The 22,612-nt window shown below is 34.0% G+C and overlaps 1 protein-coding gene across 1 annotated transcript in view; it reads right to left on the minus strand.

Moving 5' to 3' along the window:
* The window catches only part of LOC109701759 (gastric triacylglycerol lipase-like), a 142,799-nt gene that overhangs the window by 32,013 nt on the left and 88,174 nt on the right, over positions 1 to 22,612 (minus strand). The window contains exons 10-12 of the mRNA XM_074078829.1: positions 22,075 to 22,146; positions 9,545 to 9,624; positions 3,987 to 4,069 (exon numbers count right to left, since the gene is read on the minus strand). The gene's annotated coding sequence lies outside the window, so the exon portion shown is untranslated. The remainder of the gene's footprint in view (positions 1 to 3,986; positions 4,070 to 9,544; positions 9,625 to 22,074; positions 22,147 to 22,612) is intronic.

A 22,612-nucleotide genomic window follows, 5' to 3' on the forward strand; every position in this document is an offset into this window, starting at 1 on the left:
AGGGAGGGTAAAAGAAGGAAGTTAAGAAGGTGAATATGGTTTGTGTACTTCCTATATAAGAATGAATATAGAGTTTTTAAACCTATTGAAATCACCACAAGAAGGAGTCTAAGGTAGAAAAGAGAAAAACAGAGGTATGAACCAATTTGGGTTATAATACATATATAGAGGGAAGTGTCACAATGAAACACCCTGTGTAGTTGTTTGTTTTATTTCTTTTATTCATATGTGCATACAATGTTTTGGTCATTAATCCCCCCTTCCCCCTGCTCCCTCCCTCTCCCCCCCACCCCTCGCTTCCAAACAGAAACTGTTTTGCCCTTATCTCTAATTTTGTTGAAGAGAGAGTATAAACATTGTTAAGGAGGACCAAGGGTTTTTGCTAGTTGAGGTAAGGATAGCTATTCAGGGAGATTCCTAGCATTGCTTCCATGCATACATGTGTTACATTCTAAATTGATTCTTCTCGAACTAACCTTTTCTCTAGTTCCTAGTCCCCTTCTCCTATTGGCCTCTGTTGCTTTAAAGTTTCTGTATTAGTTCCTTTGCATTGAATACCTCAAATGCTATCTTGTTTTCTTCGGCTAACTACCTATCCTCATATCTCCCTTGTGTGCACTTGCCTTATCATGCGATCAAAGTCCTATCTGTATAGTTATTTTAAACAAACAAAAAAATGGCCTTTTTCACAAAAACAGAGAACAGGAAGACAAAACAGGTCCAGTCTTGTGGGTTGGTAGCAGTGGGAAGGGGGAGGATATAAGGAAAGGGTGTAGGAGGGTGAATATGGTAGAAATATTATATATACTTGTATGTAAATGGAGAATGAGACCTGTTGAAACTATTTCAGGAAAGGGGGAGGGGAAGAAAGGAGAATGATGGAGGGGGCAAATTCAACCATGACATATTGTAAGAACTTTTGTAAATGTCATAATGTACCCCCATTACAACAATAAAAAATAAAATAAAATCAGAAAAAGCTATTTTTGGGGGAAGGGCTGACACAAGTTATTCCATTTGGATTCTGACAATTTCTGCCCCTTGCTGAGCAGTTTTCTCCAAACTGTTTGTCTCTGAACAGTTTTCTCTGAAGATTTTGCCAATTAAGTATATTCTTAATGAATGCCCCTGTCACAAGGATTAGCTTCTTCCTGGTGGTCTAATCTGATCCCGTTAGAGGGGAAGTAACAGGATATTTAGACTAATAAGACTCCTTTAATCAAATTTAAGCAGAAAAGAGGTTTAAAAGGAGTGGCTTTTAGGTTGGGCTTACCTGAAATAGATTTTTAAGCCCAATTTTGTTTGTCCTGTGGAAAATGTCCTGGCATCTTAAAAATGCTGCAGAATGACAACTATAAATAGTCACAAAGTCTTAAAAGGAAAATACCAAACAAGGCCAACAAAAACAAATATTTAAAAGGTTTAACTCATCTGATAAGAAATTACTTGTTACAGTTATTTTTCATGGATTTGATTACATACACTCCAGTGAAGGACCCATACTGTTAATAACAGGATTTAGAATAGCTGCGGTTAAAATTTTGAAAAAACAGTCCAATTGACAGTCTAGTTATTTTTGTTGCATATAGCACTTTAGGTTAATAATTGTAATTGACAGCATTACAGCAGCATCATCAAGCTTTCCTCATTACAATTAGGAATACAGGGACACAAGCCTACAAAAGCCTAGCATCACTAACCATTTTAATGTAGAGAACACATAAATAGTAAAGCTTCTTTCTAAGCTTTGCATTTTGGAAGGCTTATATATTTGAGGAACATAAACATCTTTCAAAGGAGCCAACAACAATTAGCATCATAGCTACACAGATGTCATATATACATATTGATTTGGTTTCTTCCTTTGGAGTAAAATTTAGAATTTTTGGCTAGGTAAGATAATATGTGTGTAGCACTGACAAAAGTCAAAATTTAGATCTCACACAAGTTAGAGTGATAGTGCCAGGGTTCCAAATAGCCTTATTTCCTAATGTACAAGTGCATCTCATATACACAGTAACATTCATTAGGTTAAAATACATAATTGTAGGCCAAGTTTTAAATAGCAGGATTGCCCAAATGGAAAGGTTCTCCAGAGTGTTACTGATGATAAATAGCAGAACTGCCAGAAGTTCATCGACCATTTTGTATTTCAAAGGTCTAGATGAAATGCATTTTGAATAAAAGAGAGCTTTAGCTGGTCATTTTACATGTACTAAACTAATATCCTTTTAATTTTGTTTGCAGAATATTTAGATAAAGTTTAGACACACAGCTCTATATACGTCTAGTCACAAACATGTAGAACACTAAATGTGTTAGAATTACTTAAATTAATAGTTGTTTCACCACAAGTTGAATAAGATGGTCATTTACGAGATTTTTGCTTGAATTCTGATTCACTTAAGACTTAGTTTCCTAGATAGTCAAAAACTTGACAAGCTCAATAGAAAACACAAATAGAAAGATTACAAAATCTTACCTTTAAGCCAGTTTCTTACAAATGTTACTAAGAGCAAAACAATATTAACATAGCCTTGTTATTATAGACATGGAGAATTAAGTTCTAGTTTAATGTCAGCACACTAAATTTTGACTTTAGATTTTGACATTAGAAAATTCTTTAGATTATTTTTAAATTATAGCTAACTCACACACATAAACTTTTGATAAGCTTCATATTTTATATATTTTTAAGATCTGTTCATAAACTTTGCATAATTTTCCAAGCTTCTATTTTCTTGTCTTGGCCCTGTTTTTCCATTTTGGAGCAATTCTTTAAAACAAAATCCTTTTTCATTTAAAAGCATTTCTTTTTTCTTTTAGTCTTTTTATTTTTGTCAAAAACATGTCTTCAATACCTTCGTGTCTTTCCTATTTGATGATTTTTCTGTTTACTCTTTCTTTCTAATTTAAATTTGTAAATAATTTCACTGTATTTTAAATTTAGACAAAATTGTTTCCTTTCTCATTAAAAGAAAATACTCTTGGTAGCCTTATATTTTAATGAAGGTCCAGGAAGAAAACAATCTTAACCTGTTTCCCTATACAATAGCAATTTATAAAAAAAAAAGCTGATAGAACTAATTATAAAGATAGAAGGCAAATTCACTTACAACAGAATGAAACTGATTGAGAACTGGTTAAGATAAGAACTTTGAAAAACTGGTTTTCTTAGAAGTGGTAGCAGAAAGGTGGGAAAGAAGAAGGAGACAGAATAGAAGTCACAACTCCTCTACAGTAACTCTAAAATAAGAATCATTCTAAAAATGTTTATATACACATATGCAAAAAAAAAGTTTTAAATTAGGTATGCCATAAATATCAATTTAAGTGTGCATTGATGAACTCAAGAAAATGCAAAAACTTGATTTAGTGGTCACAAGTGTGTTGGTTAGTTATTTCTAGGAATTTCAGGAGCTGATTGTGCTCAAAGTCATTCATTTTGGGAGGCTGACCTTGATAGATGAAGCATGAATCAATATGAGGGAAATGTTTTGGGTCAGTCTCCAGCAGGACTGTTGCCACAGCAATCAGAACTTTAGTGTCATCAAATTAATTGGCATAGACATACACAAATTAAACGACACACAAAAAATTACATTAATTCAGAGTGCTCTCTTACACAAATCATTCTTTTGCCTTTTTTTCCTTTTTAGTTTACTAGTCAGCTAGAATTATCCTGAAAGAATGAGATAGACTTAAGTGTTTTTCATTCTTAAGCAATTCACAACAGAGCTCTCCAACACAAACACCCTGGTTTCTCTGTGTACCTTACATTCCTTCACTGCTGACTGCTAGCACAATGTTTTCTAATGAACCCAAATGCTCAGAAAAGCCTCTGGATAAGGGATCCAAATTTCCTTGTCAGGCAAATAGCAAAAGCTCAAATAGTTCAGATGAACCCCAAATGGCCCAGAAGAGCCTCTAGACAATAAAGAAAAGGAAGGATAAGGCCTGAGGTGCTCCAATCAGAGAGAACTCACCATGGTCAGACTTCAAGGCCCCTACCGTCCAGATGTTCATGTCTCTGCCTCACTGGATGATGGTAAGAAACAGTTGATACTTGCTGAAGTGGAAAGATAAGAAAAGGTCCATGAAATAAAAGTTGTTCCAGCAGTTGCCAGACCATTTTGATCTTGCCTGTCTGTCCAGAGTCAAGTACCTATGAGCAGTTAGCACCTAAAGGGCACATTTTCTCCTGGCCTGGCTCACTGAAATTGAAACCAGAGTTTTGGACTCCAGACCCAGACTCCTGGGCTTCCACATGTCAGGTTCCGCCACTTGACCCACATGCCAAATAAAGAAACGTTAATGGTAAAGGGCCGAGAAAGGAAATTTATTACATGATCCAGTGCATGCTGTGGAAAGACACAATAAGCACTCAGCCTAGCTTTAGCCATCTTCATGGCCTAATAATCTTTTTTGAATTATCATGTTATTGCTGTACTGGGGGTACATTGTGACATTTACAAAAGTTCTTACAATGTATCTTAGTTATATTCACCCCTCCATCATTCTGCTTTATCCACCCTTCCCCCTTCTTAGAACAGTCTCAACAGGTCTCATTGTTCCATTTTTTTAAATTGAGTATACAATATTTCTACCATATTCACCCTCCTTCACCCTTTCCTTATATCTTCCCCCATCTCAGTGGTATCAACTCCCAGACAGGACTTGTTTTACTTTACTGTTCTTCATTTTTGAAAAGAAGATATTTTTGTTTGTTTAAGATAGCTATACAGGGAGTTTCATTATGCCATGTCCAAGTATATACATATTATACCCCAAATTGGTTCATCCCCTCTTTTTTTCTCCTTTCTTATTAGTCCCCTTCTTATGGTTATTTTAACACATTTAAATGTTCTATATTCATTCTTGTATAGAAAGTACATCAACCACTAACCATATTCACCTTCTTTGCTACCTTCTATTGCCCTCCCTCTCCTGTTAGTGCCCTTCCCTGAGCGGGGCCTGTTTTCATTCTTGTCTTTCATTGTTTAGGTGGCTGTTGTTCAGTGGAATTTTTCCCTTGGATTATATCTGTACATGCACCATGCTTACATCAGTCTAACCTATGGTGAAGCAAACATGAAGAAAATAGTTGAACAGGGATGCTTCCATGTCTGGACCCGTCACCTGTCTGACAATTGCCTCCATTATTTTCCTTTCTACATTTTTTCTCCTCCCCAATTTATCCCTTTCTGAGTCTTTTACTGAGCACACTATTTTCAGTATATCTTCAGTAAAGGAAATAAAATACACAAGCCATTGAAAGTCTGATTCACAGAAACCAGCAGTGATGCTTAATAATTTTCCCTAGGATGTTTGAAAGAATGTATAAACACTCAATCAGGAAATTATTTTTTATTCTTCTCAAAACAGGCATGTACTGCCAAATGTAGAAGAGTAATTCTCCCCACTATTCAGCAAAACAACCACAGAGGAAGATGGGGACTTAGAGAAAAACAGAGTCAGACTCATTAGTAAAGATTTTAAATTCTTAGGTGGACAAATAAATAGTGCCAAGCTTTTCTCATAGTACATTGGAGAAAATCAAACAAAATAACTGATTATATACATAATGTATATATAAACATATATATGCAGTTTGGGGATTTGAACTCAGTACCTTGTGCTTGCTAGGCAAATTCTTTGCCAATTAAGCAACACTCACAGACCTTCCAGACTCATTTATTTTTCAGACAGGGTCTCATGCTTTTTTGTCCTTATCTTGCCTTTGATGGTGATTCTCCTACCTGTGCCTTCCATGTACTGGAATTGCAGTGTGCGTCACCATACCACAGCTTGTTTTTTGAGATAGGATTTGCTATATTTTTCACTTATGCTGGCCTTGAACCATTATCCTCCTATCTCTGCCTCCTAAGTAGCTGGGATTACAGGTATGAGCCACCATGTGTGGCCTAATCATTGTTATTTTTATAACATTTCAATATTAGCAGATACTGAGAAAAATCTTGCAAGTAAACTAATAGCCATGCAAATATATGTGTATATTCACAATATATGAATATATATGGATATATGGATATATATGGTATCTTCTAAAACTTAGAAGGTATTCCTGATTGAAACCAGACAGAAAATATTATTTTTTAACACTAAGATTAAGGACTCTATTACAAAAGCTGGATTGAATATTGATATCAGAACTCCAAAATAAAATTGTACATAAATTTATTTGATGTGAAGGGCTTTACAGAGTTCCTATTCTAGAGTTTGTGTTCATTTTAGGTGACCAAATGTATTTTTAAAAGTCCTGCCAAATTTTTTATGCTGGGTAACGTCAACTGAGCAAATTCATTTCTGATACGCAAATCTTATCTTACTTGTGTACCTTCTTAATTTGATATTGCAATCCCTATTTCCAAATCCCTCTTTCTGATTTTGCTTCCTGCTTTAACCTGCACTTTATACTCTGGCTCCAGAAAGCCAATGAACTTCTGAGGTCAGGATAAGTAAAGCAAATTGAACAAAAAGTTTTAGATAAATTAAGGGCTAAAATCTGGAGTTATTCAAAGCTTAGATTATATTCTTTTCCATCAAAAATTGGGACTATCTCATTTGGACTTTTTTTTTCTTAAAACACTTAATCTTGAAAAATTCTCCAATAGGAGTCTAAATGGCGAAATCTAACATTATCTTTGAATTAGCCTCATGGCCTCCTGGATTTCCCTGTGGAACCTATCTTCGACAGAGTTTCATGGAGCCATTTTAAAAATGCTGCAATCCATGCAAACTTTCTTATCACATGAGCTTTAAAATGTTTAATGTAACAAAATGTAGAAGTTAAATTTATTCTGAATATATGCTTCAGGAAAATATGCCATCACAAATTCAATTAAGGATTTATTTTTCTAACTCAGTAATTCTCAAACTTCTTGTTTTCAAGAATCTTCATATCATTAAAATTATTAGGATCTTCAACAGCTTTTACTTATGTGAGTTATATCTATCTATCTAAATTAGTGAAACAAGTGGCAATGCTTTGTAGTTTTATAAATCCTTTTTAATGTCTGGCTTATCAGGAAGTAGTTGGATTTTCATATTTGTGTTTGTCTTCAATCTCTTGCTGTAGCTTGAATCATGGAAAACTATACACTGATGGATATGCAGAGTGATAAAAGGCAAATAATCGCTTTGTACTACTATGGAATTATTTTATTTATGCTTTTTTAGTGCTCTATTACTAATTACAGAATTCAAAGTGTACATCCTAGAATTAGTCCAACTGATCTGTGTCTCCGTGACTATGTCCATTTGTTTATGCTTGTGTCAAAGAGTTGATTCACATAATGTCTAATCAGACACAAATATGAAAACTGATATTTCTAGTGCTGAATCGTCTGATATCAGTTTGGTATGTCTACGACCCCTTTCTACATCCTACTCTGGGGGGTTCTTGGGGATCTCCTGGGAATCAGTGCAGCAGGCAGCTGAGATCTACAATTATAGCTCTCCTTTGATTCTTGAGCTTCCCTTTGCCAAGTTCCCAGGCAACTTCCTGTAAACCACCATTTCTAACAATGGTTTCTCTGAGTTTCATTCCTTCAAATATTTCATCAGTTGTGTAAGCATCTCACCCCATCTGTTGGGAAATCTTAGAGTGGTTTCTTTGTTATCTTGACAACGCATCTATCTATTATTTCTATATCTATCTATCTAGCTATCATCTATCTATCTGTTGGCTTATGGGAATATCATTCAATTAGCATAAAATTGGCAGTTTTGTTTGTTTCTTCTATATTGAAGGGAAAATACTGAGAAAAACATATATATATGTACAGTGTATATAATATTTATTTTATAGTAACTTTCATATTATGAGGAAACAATTTATGATAACTGCAAAAAGATAAAATGCTCATTAGCTTTTAAAGATTTGGTGATTTAGAAATAAAGAATTACTGTTGCTAGGCCATTTGAACAAAAAAAGGAACTCTGTAACAAAGAGGTTTGCTAAAGGATGCTCACACGTATTAATAGAAAAGCTAAGACTAGAAATCTAAGCACCTCCAGTCTGACGTCCTTTACACAATTTCCAGAAGCAGAATAACTTTTTAGAGAGAAAAAACCTAAATGATTAGTGTGTATAGTATTTCATATGTACAGTATATGTGTATGTATCTCAAGTATATTTAAGTTCAGTGTTATATCATCTTATCATCATCCTGGTATGCTTCTTGCTGTTTTCATTCTTTAATTGAGAGTTGGATTTGACTCTGGTAAGTGATGCTATGATTAGTCCTAGACTAGCTAACCTGAGCGTACTGGATACACCTTTGTATACACTACAGAAATTCAATCCCATAGCTTTGATGACCTTGGCTGTCTCCATCTTGGCCTTAGCTCAGGCATCTAGGAAAAGCGGTTTGCTTCTTCCTGGCTCTTTTGTGTTATGCATGAATCACTTGAAGATTTCATGAAGATAAATTCTCCTTTCACACCAAAGTTCCAGGCTAATTAGTGAACCTAGACCAAGTTATATAAAAAAAAAATAAAATTTACACTCTTGTCCCAAGTTCATGGTTTGCTCCTAGTTACCATGATCCACCTAAATTATCTCTTTCTTTCCAGTCAAAGAACATAGAAAATTGGAAACACTGTGTATATAAGTAATATTCTGAAGAGTGAGGTACAAAAAGATAAGGCATAGGTGCTTCTTAGAGAAGACAGCAATTAGTATAGTCATATATAAACTCTGTGTTCTGGGGTTTTTTTGCTACATGTCAGGAGCATTTGTTATATATGTACTTTTATATGAAGTTTTCTAGAACCCAGAAAAATAAGGCCTTCTGGTTATTTCTTAGTTTAACAAACGTCACCTGGAAGAATCAGATTTAATACCATTTAGGTATTGACATGTCAAAAATGTTTTGGAACAGAAATTAAATTACCTTCAGAAATCATCTAGGCTGGCTAGATATAGTGTCTTATGCCTGTAATCCTAGCTACTTGGGAGGTGGAGATCAGGTAGATCATGGTTCAAGACCAGCCTTGGCAAAAAAAATGTTTGTGAGACACCATCTCAACCAATGGCTGGCATGGTGGCATGTGCTTGTCATCTGGGTTACTTGAGAAGAATAAAAAGAAGGATCATATCCCAGGCACAAAGCAAGACCTAATCCCCAAAATAACTATAAGATCCCCCAAATAACCAAAGGAGCTGGGGGCATGGCTCAAGTGGTAGAGCACCTGCCTAACAAGCACAAGGTCCTGAGTTCAAACTCCAGCACAACCAAAACAAAAAAAAAAGTCACTTAGGCCCAACTTTTTTTATTTCAGAAGGTAAAGTGGAATCTTAGAGATGTGAGGTGATTTGTCCAAAAGCTACACAGCTAGTTAGCAAGGTCATAACTAGTATACAGTCCTCTGAGCTTTTTATTATATTATGTAGTCCAGGATAACTAGAATTTCACCAAAATAAACATTATAAAACTTTTTGCTGAAAGGAGAAAAATAAACAATGGTTTGAATACATTCAGTTAAACATATCCAAGTGTACAAATTGAATAATGCTCACCTGGTACAGTTATCATAACCTTAGACTTTTCCTCAAGCTTATGGTAAAACAAATCAACATGTACTTCTGTGGGTTATTGACTGGAAGATGAAGATAAGATAATCTTGGGTGAGGAATTTTACCTTTGATATTAACTACATTTCATTTACTTAGTTAAGAAAAAGGCACATAAAGGAAATAAAAGGCTTATTGTTCAAACTTATTACAATAGATAAAGGGATATTTTCTCCTCTGTGTCTCATTCAATAGCAATAAAAATTTAAGTATAAGTTGATTTAAAATTTCAAATGAACTGGAGGAATAATCTCTGTTATCTTGAAGGCATTTCTGCCTTCAAACAGAATTCTAAGACATGCAAAAGCTGTGATCAAATTCTTTTCTTCACCAATTCTCAATTTCACTGCATTTACCCTATCTTCTCTTCCTTATTTTTTTCTTCTCTTCCTTGTGTTTCCTTCTCATTTGTTTTCCCTAAATGCACATGTGCATAGATACAGGAGGTAGCAATATCTACAGAACCATATGAGAGGAAGGAATTGGGATGCCTCAAGGAAGACATATTTCAAAAATTAACCACAGCCACTGTTTCAAGTTTAATCAGTTATTTGGGTCAAGATGAACGGTTGGCACACTGTATGTTTATGGTTCAATTCTGTCCCACTGCCTGCATGCATAAGGATGAGTTAAGAGTGAGTTTAAAAATGGTTTCATGGGGGGGATGAATAATGTCAAAATACTTTGTGTCTGTTATGAAGATGACATAAAGAAACTCACTAAAAGCTGTTGAAAAATAGCTTTCAGGGAGGAAAGGGAACAGGGAAAAGAAAGAGTGATAGGTGAAGGTTATTCTGATCGATGTGTGTATGTATGAAATACTGTGAAATCACTTTTACAATTAATATATACTATGGAAATAAAAGAAACATCATGTTTTTAACATGAGAAAATAACATAAGATTTAAAATATCAATAAATAAAGTTTTAATGGAAAATATTCATTCCCAAGGTTTATGTGTGGCTGCATTTGAACTATAATAGGGATTGAACAGAAATTTTATTATGACACATTACCAAAAAATGTATGTTGGCCACTGATCTAAATAACTCATCATTAGTAGACCCCTTGCTCATGCCTGGAACTTGCCTAAATTCAGCATACAGTCACTGCTTCAGTCTACTTTTTCTCTCTCGTGACTGACTTATTTCTAGAGAAAGATCAGATGTTTCCTGTAATTTCCTATAATGATAACAAGTATAAGTGTTAACTTTTAACATAGGTTCACTGTAAACATTTAAGATAAATTTTAGCTTTTGCAGACTCTTTCTGCAAAAGCTGCAGAATTGCCTAACAGGTAATTTAAATACACTTCTCTCCTTCACATGTTTGCACCACCATTTTTTAACTGGCATATTAAATTGGCACCATGTGATGTTTCAGTATATTCATACATTGTGTAATGTCCAAATCAGGTTAAATATTTATCTTCTCAAATATTTTTCATGCACTATATGGCATAATTACTGAATGTCACTGAATTTTTTGAATTCCTTGTATATTCTATATACTAATTCCTCATCAAAAGTATACCTGGAAATATATTCTCCCATTCTGTAGGTTTCTCTTCACCCTGTTCATTGTTTCCTTCAATGTATAGAAACTCCTCAGTCTACTTTTGCTTTTGTTTCCTTGCTTTTGAGGTCTTATGCAGAAATTTTGCCCATTCCAGTATCGGGAGCATTTTCTTCTAGAAGTTTCACTGCTTCGGGATTTGCCTTTAAGTCTTATATCCATTCAAGATGAGTTTTTATGACTGATAGTAGTCTAGTTTCATTCTTCTGCATATGGATTTCCAACTTTTTTTTTCATTTTTCTTTTATTATTCATATGTGCATACAAGGCTTGGTTCATTTCTCCCCCCTGCCCCCACCCCCTCCCTTACCACCCACTCCACCCCCTCCCGCTCCCCCCCTCAATACCCAGCAGAAACTATTTTGCCCTTATTTCTAATTTTGTTGTAGAGAGAGTATATGCAATAATAGGAAGGAACAAGAGGTTTTGCTGGTTGAGATAAGGATAGCTATACAGGGCATTGACTCACATTGATTTCCTGTGCGTGGGTGTTACCTTCTAGGTTAATTCTTTTTGATCTAACTTTTTCTCTAGTTCCTGTTCCCCTTTTCCTATTGGCCTCAGTTGCTTTAAGGTATCTGCTTTAGTTTCTCTGCGTTAAGGGCAACAAATGCTAGCTAGTTTTTTAGGTGTCTTACCTATCCTCACCCCTCCCTTGTGTGCTCTCGCTTTTATCATGTACTCATAGTCCAATCCCCTTGCTGTGTTTGCCCTTGATCTAATGTCCACCTATGAGGGAGAACATACAATTTTTGGTCTTTTGGGCCAGGCTAACCTCACTCAGAATGATGTTCTCCAATTCTATCCATTTACCAGCGAATGATAACATTTCGTTCTTCTTCATGGCTGCATAAAATTCCATTGTGTATAGATACCACATTTTCTAAATCCATTCGTCAGTGCTGGGGCATCTTGGCTGTTTCCATAACTTGGCTATTGTGAATAGTGCCGCAATAAACATGGATGTGCAGGTGCCTCTGGAGTAACAGTCTTTTGGGTATATCCCCAAGAGTGGTATTGCTGGATCAAATGGTAGATCGATGTCCAGCTTTTTAAGTAGCCTCCAAATTGTTTTCCAGACTGGTTGTACTAGTCTACATTCCCACCAACAGTGTAAGAGGGTTCCTTTTTCCCCGCATCCTCGCCAACACCTGTTGTTGGTGGTGTTGCTGATGATGGCTATTCTAACAGGGGTGAGGTGGAATCTTAGCGTGGTTTTAATTTGCATTTCCTTTATTGCTAGAGATGGTGAGCATTTTTTCATGTGTTTTCTGGCCATTTGAATTTCTTCTTTTGAGAAAGTTCTGTTTAGTTCACGTGCCCATTTCTTTATTGGTTCCTTAGTTTTGGGAGAATTTAGTTTTATAAGTTCCCTGTATATTCTGGTTATCAGTCCTTTGTCTGATGTGTAGCTGGCAAATATTTTCTCCCACTCTGTGGGTGTTCTCTTCAGTTTAGAGACTATTTCTTTTGATGAACAGAAGCTTTTTAGTTTTATGAGGTCCCATTTATCTATGCTATCTCTTAGTTGCTGTGCTGCTGGGGTTTCATTGAGAAAGTTCTTACCTATACCTACTAACTCCAGAGTATTTCCTACTCTTTCTTGTATCAACTTAAGAGTTTGGGGTCTGATATTAAGATCCTTGATCCATTTTGAGTTAATATTGGTATAGGGTGATATACATGGATCTAGTTTCAGTTTTTTGCAGACTGCTAACCAGTTTTCCCAGCAGTTTTTGTTGAAGAGGCTGCTATTTCTCCATCGTATATTTTTAGCTCCTTTGTCAAAGATAAGTTGCTTATAGTTGTGTGGCTTCATATCTGGATCCTCTATTCTGTTCCACTGGTCTTCATGTCTGTTTTTGTGCCAGTACCATGCTGTTTTTATTGTTATTGCTTTGTAATATAGTTTGAAGTCAGGTATTGTGATACCTCCTGCATTGTTCTTTTGACTGAGTATTGCCTTGGCTATTCGTGGCCTCTTGTGTTTCCATATAAATTTAACAGTAGATTTTTCAATCTCTTTAATGAATGTCATTGGAATTTTGATGGGAATTGCATTAAACATGTAGATTACTTTGGGGAGTATCGACATTTTTACTATGTTGATTCTACCAATCCATGAGCATGGGAGATCTCTCCACTTTCTATAGTCTTCCTCAATCTCTTTCTTCAGAAGTTTATAGTTTTCCTTGTAGAGGTCTTTCACATCTTTTGTTAGGTTTACACCTAGGCATTTGATTTTGTTTGAGGCTACTGTAAATGGAATTGTTTTCATACATTCTTTTTCCGTTTGCTCATTGTTAGTGTATAGAAATGCTAATGATTTTTCTATGTTGATTTTATATCCTGCTACCTTGCTATAGCTATTGATGATGTCTAGAAGCTTCTGAGTAGAGTTTTTTGGGTCTTTAAGGTATAGGATCATGTCGTCTGCAAATAGGGATATTTTGACAGTTTCTTTACCTATTTGTATTCCTTTTATTCCTTCTTCTTGCCTAATTGCTCTGGCTAAGAATTCTAGTACTATGTTGAATAGGAGTTGAGATAGTGGGCATCCTTGTCTGGTTCCTGATTTTAGAGGGAATTGTTTTAATTTTTCTCCGTTAAGTATAATGCTGGCTGTAGGTTTGTCATATATAGCTTTTATAATGTTGAGGAACTTTCCTTCTATTCCTAGTTTTCTTAGAGCTTTTATCATGAAATGATGTTGGATCTTATCAAAGGCTTTTTCTGCATCTATTGAGATGATCAAGTGGTTTTTGTCTTTGCTTCTGTTAATGTGGTTTATTACGTTTATTGATTTTCGTATGTTGAACCACCCCTGCATCCCTGTTAGCCCAGAAATTCAAGTTCAGGCTGGACAAGATAGAGAGACCTCCATCTCAAAAAGAACAAAAGAATAAAGTTAATCAAGGGTTGAACATGAAGGGAACTTTGAGCAGGGATCAAATATCTATCTATTCCTGACCCTGAGACTCTTTTTGTGAAGGATTTACCTGAGGGAAATGAGTCATATAGGCTTTAATTCTAGCTCCCCACAATTGCTCTGGTTAGTATCTGAACCACTTTTGTTCTTCTTTTTCAGCACAGTCACAATTTCTTCCTTCAATCCCACCTCCCAAATTAGTTCTATTTGTAGCCAAGATTTGTATGACCAGCTGGGGTTCTTTAGACATCCAATTTGCTCCCCAATCCTTTTCTGCATATCACAACTACACTAAATTTATCCCTGTTGTCTAGATTCAGAATTTGTATTGCATAGCCATTTCATTTATAGTGCCAGGAAAAATTCTCTTAAGTCTCCAAGAGTATGTTTCTATTTACTGGTGACATGAAACTACCAACGTGACAGATGTGAGGAGGCTAGCAAGGACATTCACATTACATTGCAATCCAAAAATTTTAAACTTCTTTAAAACATCGTTCATAAATAGACATTTCAATTCTGATTGGTCACCTATTTCTTTTTCCATATCTTTTTTCCTCTCCAGAGGCAATTGGCTCCACTTTTCATCCTTAAAGTCTATCTATAAAATTCTATAGTCAGGGTATTCTAGTCAACAATTTTGTACCCAAATAAAAATTCTGATCTTAGCCATTGCTTCATGCATCCATATTTATTCAAGCATATATTTGCACCTTGTATTAAGCTAGTACAAAGATAATGTAATGATAATGTAATAACCTAGATTAGAAAATGAGGAAAGACTGGCTTTGAGCAGAAGACATTTTTATTGATTGACGTGGATGAGGAAGAAATATTTGAGAGAAGCTTTTTAATTTGATGAAGTCTCATTTATCAATTCTTATTTTTTGTGCTATTAAAGTTCTATTCAGAAAGCTATTGTAATAAACTTATATATTGACATTTTCCCTGTATTTTCTTATAGTAGACTCAATGCTTCAGGTATTACATTAATATAAAACATTTTTTAAACTTTTGCATAGTTAAAAAAAATTACCAGAGTGAAGAGACAACCTGCAGACTGAGAGGAAATCTTTGTCACTTATTTATATGATAAGGTATACATATCCAGAGTTAGTACTCAACAATTAAACACCAAGAGAACAAATAATCCAATCAATAAACAAGACAAGGAATTGAACAGAAAGTTTTCAAAAGAAAAATTACAAAGAATAATAAATTCATAAAAATGTTTAACATTAGCCACAAAAAAACATAAATCAAAACTACTTTGAGATTCCATCTCATTACAGTCAGAAAGGATATCCTCAAGGAAATGAAGAACAACCATGGCCTGCCTGTGGGGAAAAGGGAACCCTTATACATTGTTTATGGGATTTAAATCACTATGGCCACTATGGAGGTTTCTCAAAAAATTAAAAATAGAACTACTGTATGATCAGGCTATACCACACCTAGGTATGTACCCAATGGAACCAAAGTCAGCATACAATAGAGATACCTGCACTCCTGTGTTTATTATGGCAGAATTAAGAATAGCTTAGTTATGGAATCAGTCTACATGCCCACCAAAGATGAATGGATAAAGAAAATGTCATAAGTATACACAAAGGGTTTTATTCAACTATAAAGAATAAAATTTTGTCATTTTCAGGAAAATGGATGGAACTGGAGATTAAGTGAAATAAGCCAGAATTACAAAGATGAAAAGCATATGCTTTCTCTTATATGCAGAATCTACACACACACACAGACACACACACACATGAATGCATGAAGGCAGAAGACTGTTGGAGTGGGAAGGGAGATCACAGGAGAAAGGAAAGGGCAAGATAAGGTGATGGGGGTTGAACTATGATAAAAATACACCATATGCAAGTAGGTAAATGTCATAATAAAACCCACAATTCTAATTCTAATCATACAAAAGAAATTTTTGACAAATCTTAGAAACAATATTTTTACAAAGTTAATTTGCTGAGGACAATGATACCAGGCCAAAAAAAAAAACCCTTACATGTATTGAGCCTCTATGGTGAGATTAATATTTGTAAGGACTGAAAGAAAGATAATGCGGTTGAAGTTCAAAATTTCAAGGTAGAGTGCAAAAATTGAGACTGTTTAGAATGTTGGACTGACTCACACTGGATCTTATGAGTCATGTTTAAAATTTATATAATTATGTGCTCTGACATTAGGTATCTGTATACTTAAAATTATTTCCTCTGTTGAATTAATCTCTTTATAACTATACAATGATATTCTTTGTCTCTGCTTTTGATTTAAAACCTATATTGTGGCTACTCCTGCTTTCTTTTTGACTCAATTTGAATACAACATATTCTTCAACCTTTTGCAGTTGGTCTGTTGATCTATACGTGTGCTTAGTGATGAAGGGAGTTTCTTGTAAGTGTTGCATAGTTGACTTCACATTTTTATCTGTTCAGTAATTCACTGACTATTTTTTAGGTGACTTTAATATACTTATATGTAAAGAAAATATTGATAGTAAGGTTTTACAAATGCCATTTCAATTTATTATAATTCTTTGTTTCTCTCATATTTATTTTTCTGTACTAATGTGTTTTGATTCCTTTTTTAATATTTTGATGTGTATTATATAGGTTTGTGAAATATGTTTACCATGAGGCTTATAACAACCAACTTCTGATTATAACAAGCTATTTGAAATGATGGCAACTTAACATTTTTAAGAAAAGAAACAAGAAAAGAGACAGTGAAACAACTCTATTAGAAATGTAATTGTACTATCTTGCTCCCCAAAGTTTTAAGTTTTCAAGTCTTTTGTTTTAATATTTTAAAGTGGATAGTTAACACACAAATTTAAATTAAGGTATCACATTTATTACATTAATGCAATTGTTGCAAAATTACATGTTTTAAATACCCTCAATAAAACTATAGAGAATTACTAAAATACTACATTGGCAAGGAATTTTGTATGTATAAAGGGACAATGATGGGAGGAGGTGTTGTTATAGCATTGCAGTATTATTTCCAATTTTAGAAGTGTGAGTACCCAAACTGGGTCTGCCTGTCTCTCCAAATTCTGGGACTAAAAACAAAACTGAGAGACCATTAGCAGTAAAGGAAAATTTATTCTTGATGAGAGAATTGGAGAATCTGACACATAAGATTCACCAATCAGCTTCTCATTCCAAACAAAGGGGCAAAGAGTGTAAAAAGGGATAAAAAGAAGATTTTATGTAATGAGTAGAAGAAATTATGTGTGCTTTTTTCCAAGTGGATAATATGTCCATATCAGACTTAGGGAACTGTCTTCTAACAGTATTCATATGGGATGGTTTTAGTCAGGGTCACAAAGCTGGATAACAGAGATGGCATTGGTAAACAGGAATGTTACTAGTATAATGGATTGCAGTGAGATGGTAATGAGTCTAGGGGGTGAATAACAGATCAACTTGGCATCCTTTATGGCTAAAACCATTGTTTGCCTAGTTCCACATTACAACCAGTTTTACCGCTGCAGTGTAAGTCCCAGAAGTCTGTATGGCTGGCCAGATGCATGGTATCTTTTCTGAACAGAATGCTGCGTAGGAAAAAGGCTTATTTTTCTCAAAGTTTGAGATAATATTTACCTGTTACATTAAAAATCATGATAAATTTCTCATGATCTTCTCCTATGCCATTTCAAAATACAGTGATTTCTGTTTGTTTGATCTTTCAGAGCTGGTGATTAGGCCAGGGTCTTGTACATGCCAGACAAGCCCTCTACTACTTGATTTACACCACCAGCCCTCTCATTTTTAGTTTGTTTTTGAAATGATGTCTCTCTGCTACGTTTACCAAGGATGGCCTGGAGTTAATAGTCTTCTTGACTGTGTAGATTCCAAGTGCCTAGGATTACAGGCTTGTACCACCACATGACTAATATCTAATATAGTCTATAAGAGCTAAGAAAACAAGTATTTGGGAGAACTGTTCTACTTCACAGACATATTGACTTGCCAGAGTTAACTTGGTGCTATGGTTTAGATGTGAAGCTTTTCCTACAAAAGTGTCATGTGTCGAAGGCTTATTCCCAAGCTGGTAGCATTACTGAAGAGGTGATTTGATCTAGAGGATTCACAGTGAATAGGCTATTAGGAATGGAGTATATTTGGAAGAAGTAAGACACTAGGTGTATGCATTTGAAGGATGTATCTTATCCCCAGACCCATTCCCTACCTGTGCTTCACAGCTACCAATAAGTGAATAACTCTGTTCTTTAAATTAGGGTATTCTGACTTACAACTGGTTCATAGCAAGGGACTGAAACCTCTGAACAAATCTTTTCTCCTTTTACATTGTTTTCTTGGCTACTTTGTCACAGTAACAAAAAGTAACTAACACACTTAGAAAAACACATTAGAAGAAAATTATATGTAGATTCTTGAATGGGACAACAGACCATCTATGTAAGTTAATTCCAGTTCTGACTTTTATTTTCAGCATGACTTTATTTAAGTCATGCAAGAATCCAACTAGAGGTCCTAATCTTTAACATCTATATCCCTTTATTTCTCTTGTAAGGTTTTTGAGAGAATCAAATTTAAGCTGATTCTAAATACAGATTTTAAAGAAATGTTTGCTGATTAAAACTATGAATTAATAAAGAAATTGTCATTTGTTGTATAGCTTACTCAAAGATACATCATACCTCCTATACACACAATGAACAAAATTCAAATAATATTAAGAAGTATTTGTTTCTTTTTAGAAATTTCTACATAGAATTTAAGAGGTATTAGCTCTTAAAATTTTTGTGTCTGGCCTACTATCACCATCACCACAGTTTATCTAACTCAGTTCCCTCTCTTCTGATATTACAGTATAGATCTGCTCCATCCAGACCATGGCTAGTATCTGAGACATCTGTAAGCAACCATCCCAGCCTTACTAGGATACTCTGAATGAATGAATGAATGGAAAGGATCAGGAAATGACACCTTTACTCTGGCACTCATAAAGGGAAGTGAACATCTTTAGAGTTGAAGCTGTTCCACTGCCCTCTCAGAAGACTCCGGGGAGGGGAATCATCTTACAACAGCTATGAGACAATAACTACAAAAGGCTTTTTTTCAGAATCGTCCTAGAAAGAAATCTGACCAATTATTAGGGCCAGACATAGGGATGTTAATGGACATTTTTAATAAAGTCTAGTCAATTCACATATATGATAAATAAATTATTTACTTGCCACATCATAAATAAAGATGACTTACTCAACACTGATTTAACTTTAAATATGGAATGACTTATATACCACTCAGAACCACTTCTATATATCAACTAAGAATAGTAGATACAGACTTGTCACTTAATGTTGACTGTAAATTTGTTTCTATATGTTAGTAGTGAAACTATGAACCAAGATTAAGAGAAAAGTCTCTTAATATTGTGAAAATATATCATACTCTGGAATTGGATTCTTTATGTTTCACTGTAGCCTTGCCACTCACAGCCTATGAAATTTTCAATAAAATTTGTTTTCTTTCATTGTAATTTCTTCATCAGTAAATTAAAGACTATTATTCTTATAATACAGCAGACTTTTGGAAATTTTCTCTGTGATTGCCATTTATAATATCTTTGGAATATTTAGCTTCAATAATACCTGTAAAATCCTCAAAATATAAGTGCTAGAGGTTTTTTTAATTTTTTTAAATGACACAAAAAGTTCATTGAATGTGTGAATTTTAGCTCTTTGGGTCTTAGCTTAATCCCAATGTTTGATAAATTCCCTAATGTTTGTTAGTACTTTATTAAGTATTTGTCGAATGACTGAACTTATTCAGACTCTTTTTTTTTTGTATCATTGTGTGTTTTTGTAATTTCCCTGAATCTATCCCCATCCTCATTTTTAACCCAAACTGACAAGGAAATAATTTCTCCTCTCTTTTTGGCCCTGATTAGAGCATACATGTGCATTTTAGGAGACTATTTACCTTTATTGCTTCTCAAAGTTCAAATTTCATGTAACAGTTTTCATCTGTTATCTCTATAATAAATATTGCTCTGTATTCTTATTCAGTGTTTTGCAATCCATAAAAATGCTACACAAGCTAATTTTCTCTATCATAAATATTCCTACTTCACTTATTAACAAATTAAAATACTAAGATGTATATTTCTAAATCTAGAAAAAATTCTGGTTTGAGGAGCATACTAAACGTATCCTTCATGATTATCAGATACCCCTTATCTTGCCTAGTGTCTTCAGATATCACAAATCTGTCAACTTCTGTGTGCTAAGAACAAAATTGTGGCACAAGTACTTTCAAAACCAGTGTTAAGTTAATTGCATCATAAAATATGGTTTCTATGAAAGTATTTGTATAATGTCTTTGAAAATCTTTTAAAATTAAGGATATATGTATGAATTACTTTGGAAAAGTTTTCAAACCCTTAGTAGCAATGATAACTTGAACTTTATCAGTAGTATGGTTTAGTCCTTTGCAATGATATTATCAGACCCATTTTCTGTTCTGTTTTTTGTTTATTTTTTTAATGTTCTAAGCCCTGACAACTCTTTACTATTTGCAATCCACATGGTTTATCCTATTCCTTTTTCTGGAATGTGGGAATATTGTATATTTCTTCTTTCCAACATGGTAGCCACTAACCACATAAAGCCATTATACACTTGAAATGTATACAGCAAGGCTGAGAAACTGTAACTTTAATTTAATTAATTCTAACTCAAATTTAAATAAGCACATGTAGGTAGTGAATGCCTTATTGGCAGGAACACTGGTTGCTAATAAATAAGAGGCCAAACTGTTTTATTAATTACACATTATTCCTGAGTGTCAACATAAATGGAGAGACTCAATTCTTTAGTATCATATATTAGTGACTGGGATTCTTTTAGAGCAATGTATAAAAATATATGCATATATGGAAATGTCACAGTGAAACACCCTATACAACCATCATATATTAACAAAAACATTTTTAAAAATGAGTGGAACACAAAAGGTAAAGAACTTTCTCCTTATCAGAAATAAAAACAAATTCTCCATAAATTAGGAAACATGAATGGGGATGAAATATTTATTAGTGCCCATACTTCCTGGACAAATAAAAGTGATATAGCAAAATGATTCAATAACTTAAAAATCAAAGACCTTTGAAATAAAAAAGGACATGCAAGAAATTCATGCAGTTAGAAAAGCAAGGAACACTCATAAGAGTAGAAAAATAAGTGTAAAACTAAAGAAAAATTTCAACACTATTGAGTTTCTTTGATAATTGTGATCAATTCACTAAAAATCTGCTCAGGGCCATCTAAGCCTACTATAACATCCATATGATTATGGTAAGGAATATTCTTATGGTAAATGAGATTAGAGATTTTGGGTTCCAAATTTTTAACATCTATTGTATCTGCCAAAATATCTCGCCCACCACTCCACATTGCAGTTGGAACCTTCATGTCTTCCACTTATACAGTGGAGGAAAGGGCTACTGGAAAATGAGGAATAGCAAAGTTTAGATTAACATATGAAACCATGAATGGTAAATTAATTATTCTCTTCTCTGAAATGGTAATAACCTGTTTAAAACCATAGAAATTATTTAGGAAGTCTCAACCAGTACTCAATAGTATGGGACTATTGCCCAAGCCTTATATCATAATAAATGAATAATTTTCTCAGACTAGAGCCTCTCTGAACCTTATATTCTTACATATGAAATGATTATATCAATAAATACCTAATGTGATGTTCAAATGATATAACACATAGAAATACATTTTGTTTAGTTTTATAATAAATATGTAGTTCATTTATAATTGTGAACTCTTTCCAAGGTCCATCTATCCCATTTTCCTTGGAAATATAAAATGCTCCATATTCTTTTAAAAAATAAGTATTTAATTAGATATTTCATAAACTTTCTGTTCCAAAAGCATGAAATTATTACATTTTGAAAAAAGCAACTTACTTGATTGTAGTGTAGAATATTTAGAGATGGACTTCCCCAGTCATAAGCTTGTAATATACCTTTACAGGCAGCCTTAAATAAAGATAAAATAGGCTATTACTTAAAAAAAAAAAAACTTGTGGAGTCAATAGAACTGAAGATTAGTGAGTTTTATTGCCTATATTTGTTCAGATTCAATGCCCTCCATATAAACATTCAGTAATTATTCAACCACAAAGCTATGTATTCCTGGATGAATAACTACTAAAACATATTTCCAGGCAATTACAATCAGGTAAATAAGGATAAAAATAATTCAAGTAAAATCCTAAGTAAAATACATTTATACACATATTTATAATGAATGTTAGACTATTTTCAGTTATTATCAGCCTATCCCATAAGAAAAGACCCAGTAAAAAGATGAAAATAGCTGTCTTTATAATTTTGTGAGGGATAAATGTTATAAAGTTACTCAAAATAGAAATTTGATATACATTACCAAAATTTGCAATGTGCTTTATTTTAGTGATCACCCTGTAAATATTTATTATCAAAT

This window comes from Castor canadensis, chromosome 7 (genome assembly GCF_047511655.1).
Source record: "Castor canadensis chromosome 7, mCasCan1.hap1v2, whole genome shotgun sequence".
Lineage (NCBI taxonomy): Eukaryota > Metazoa > Chordata > Mammalia > Rodentia > Castoridae > Castor > Castor canadensis.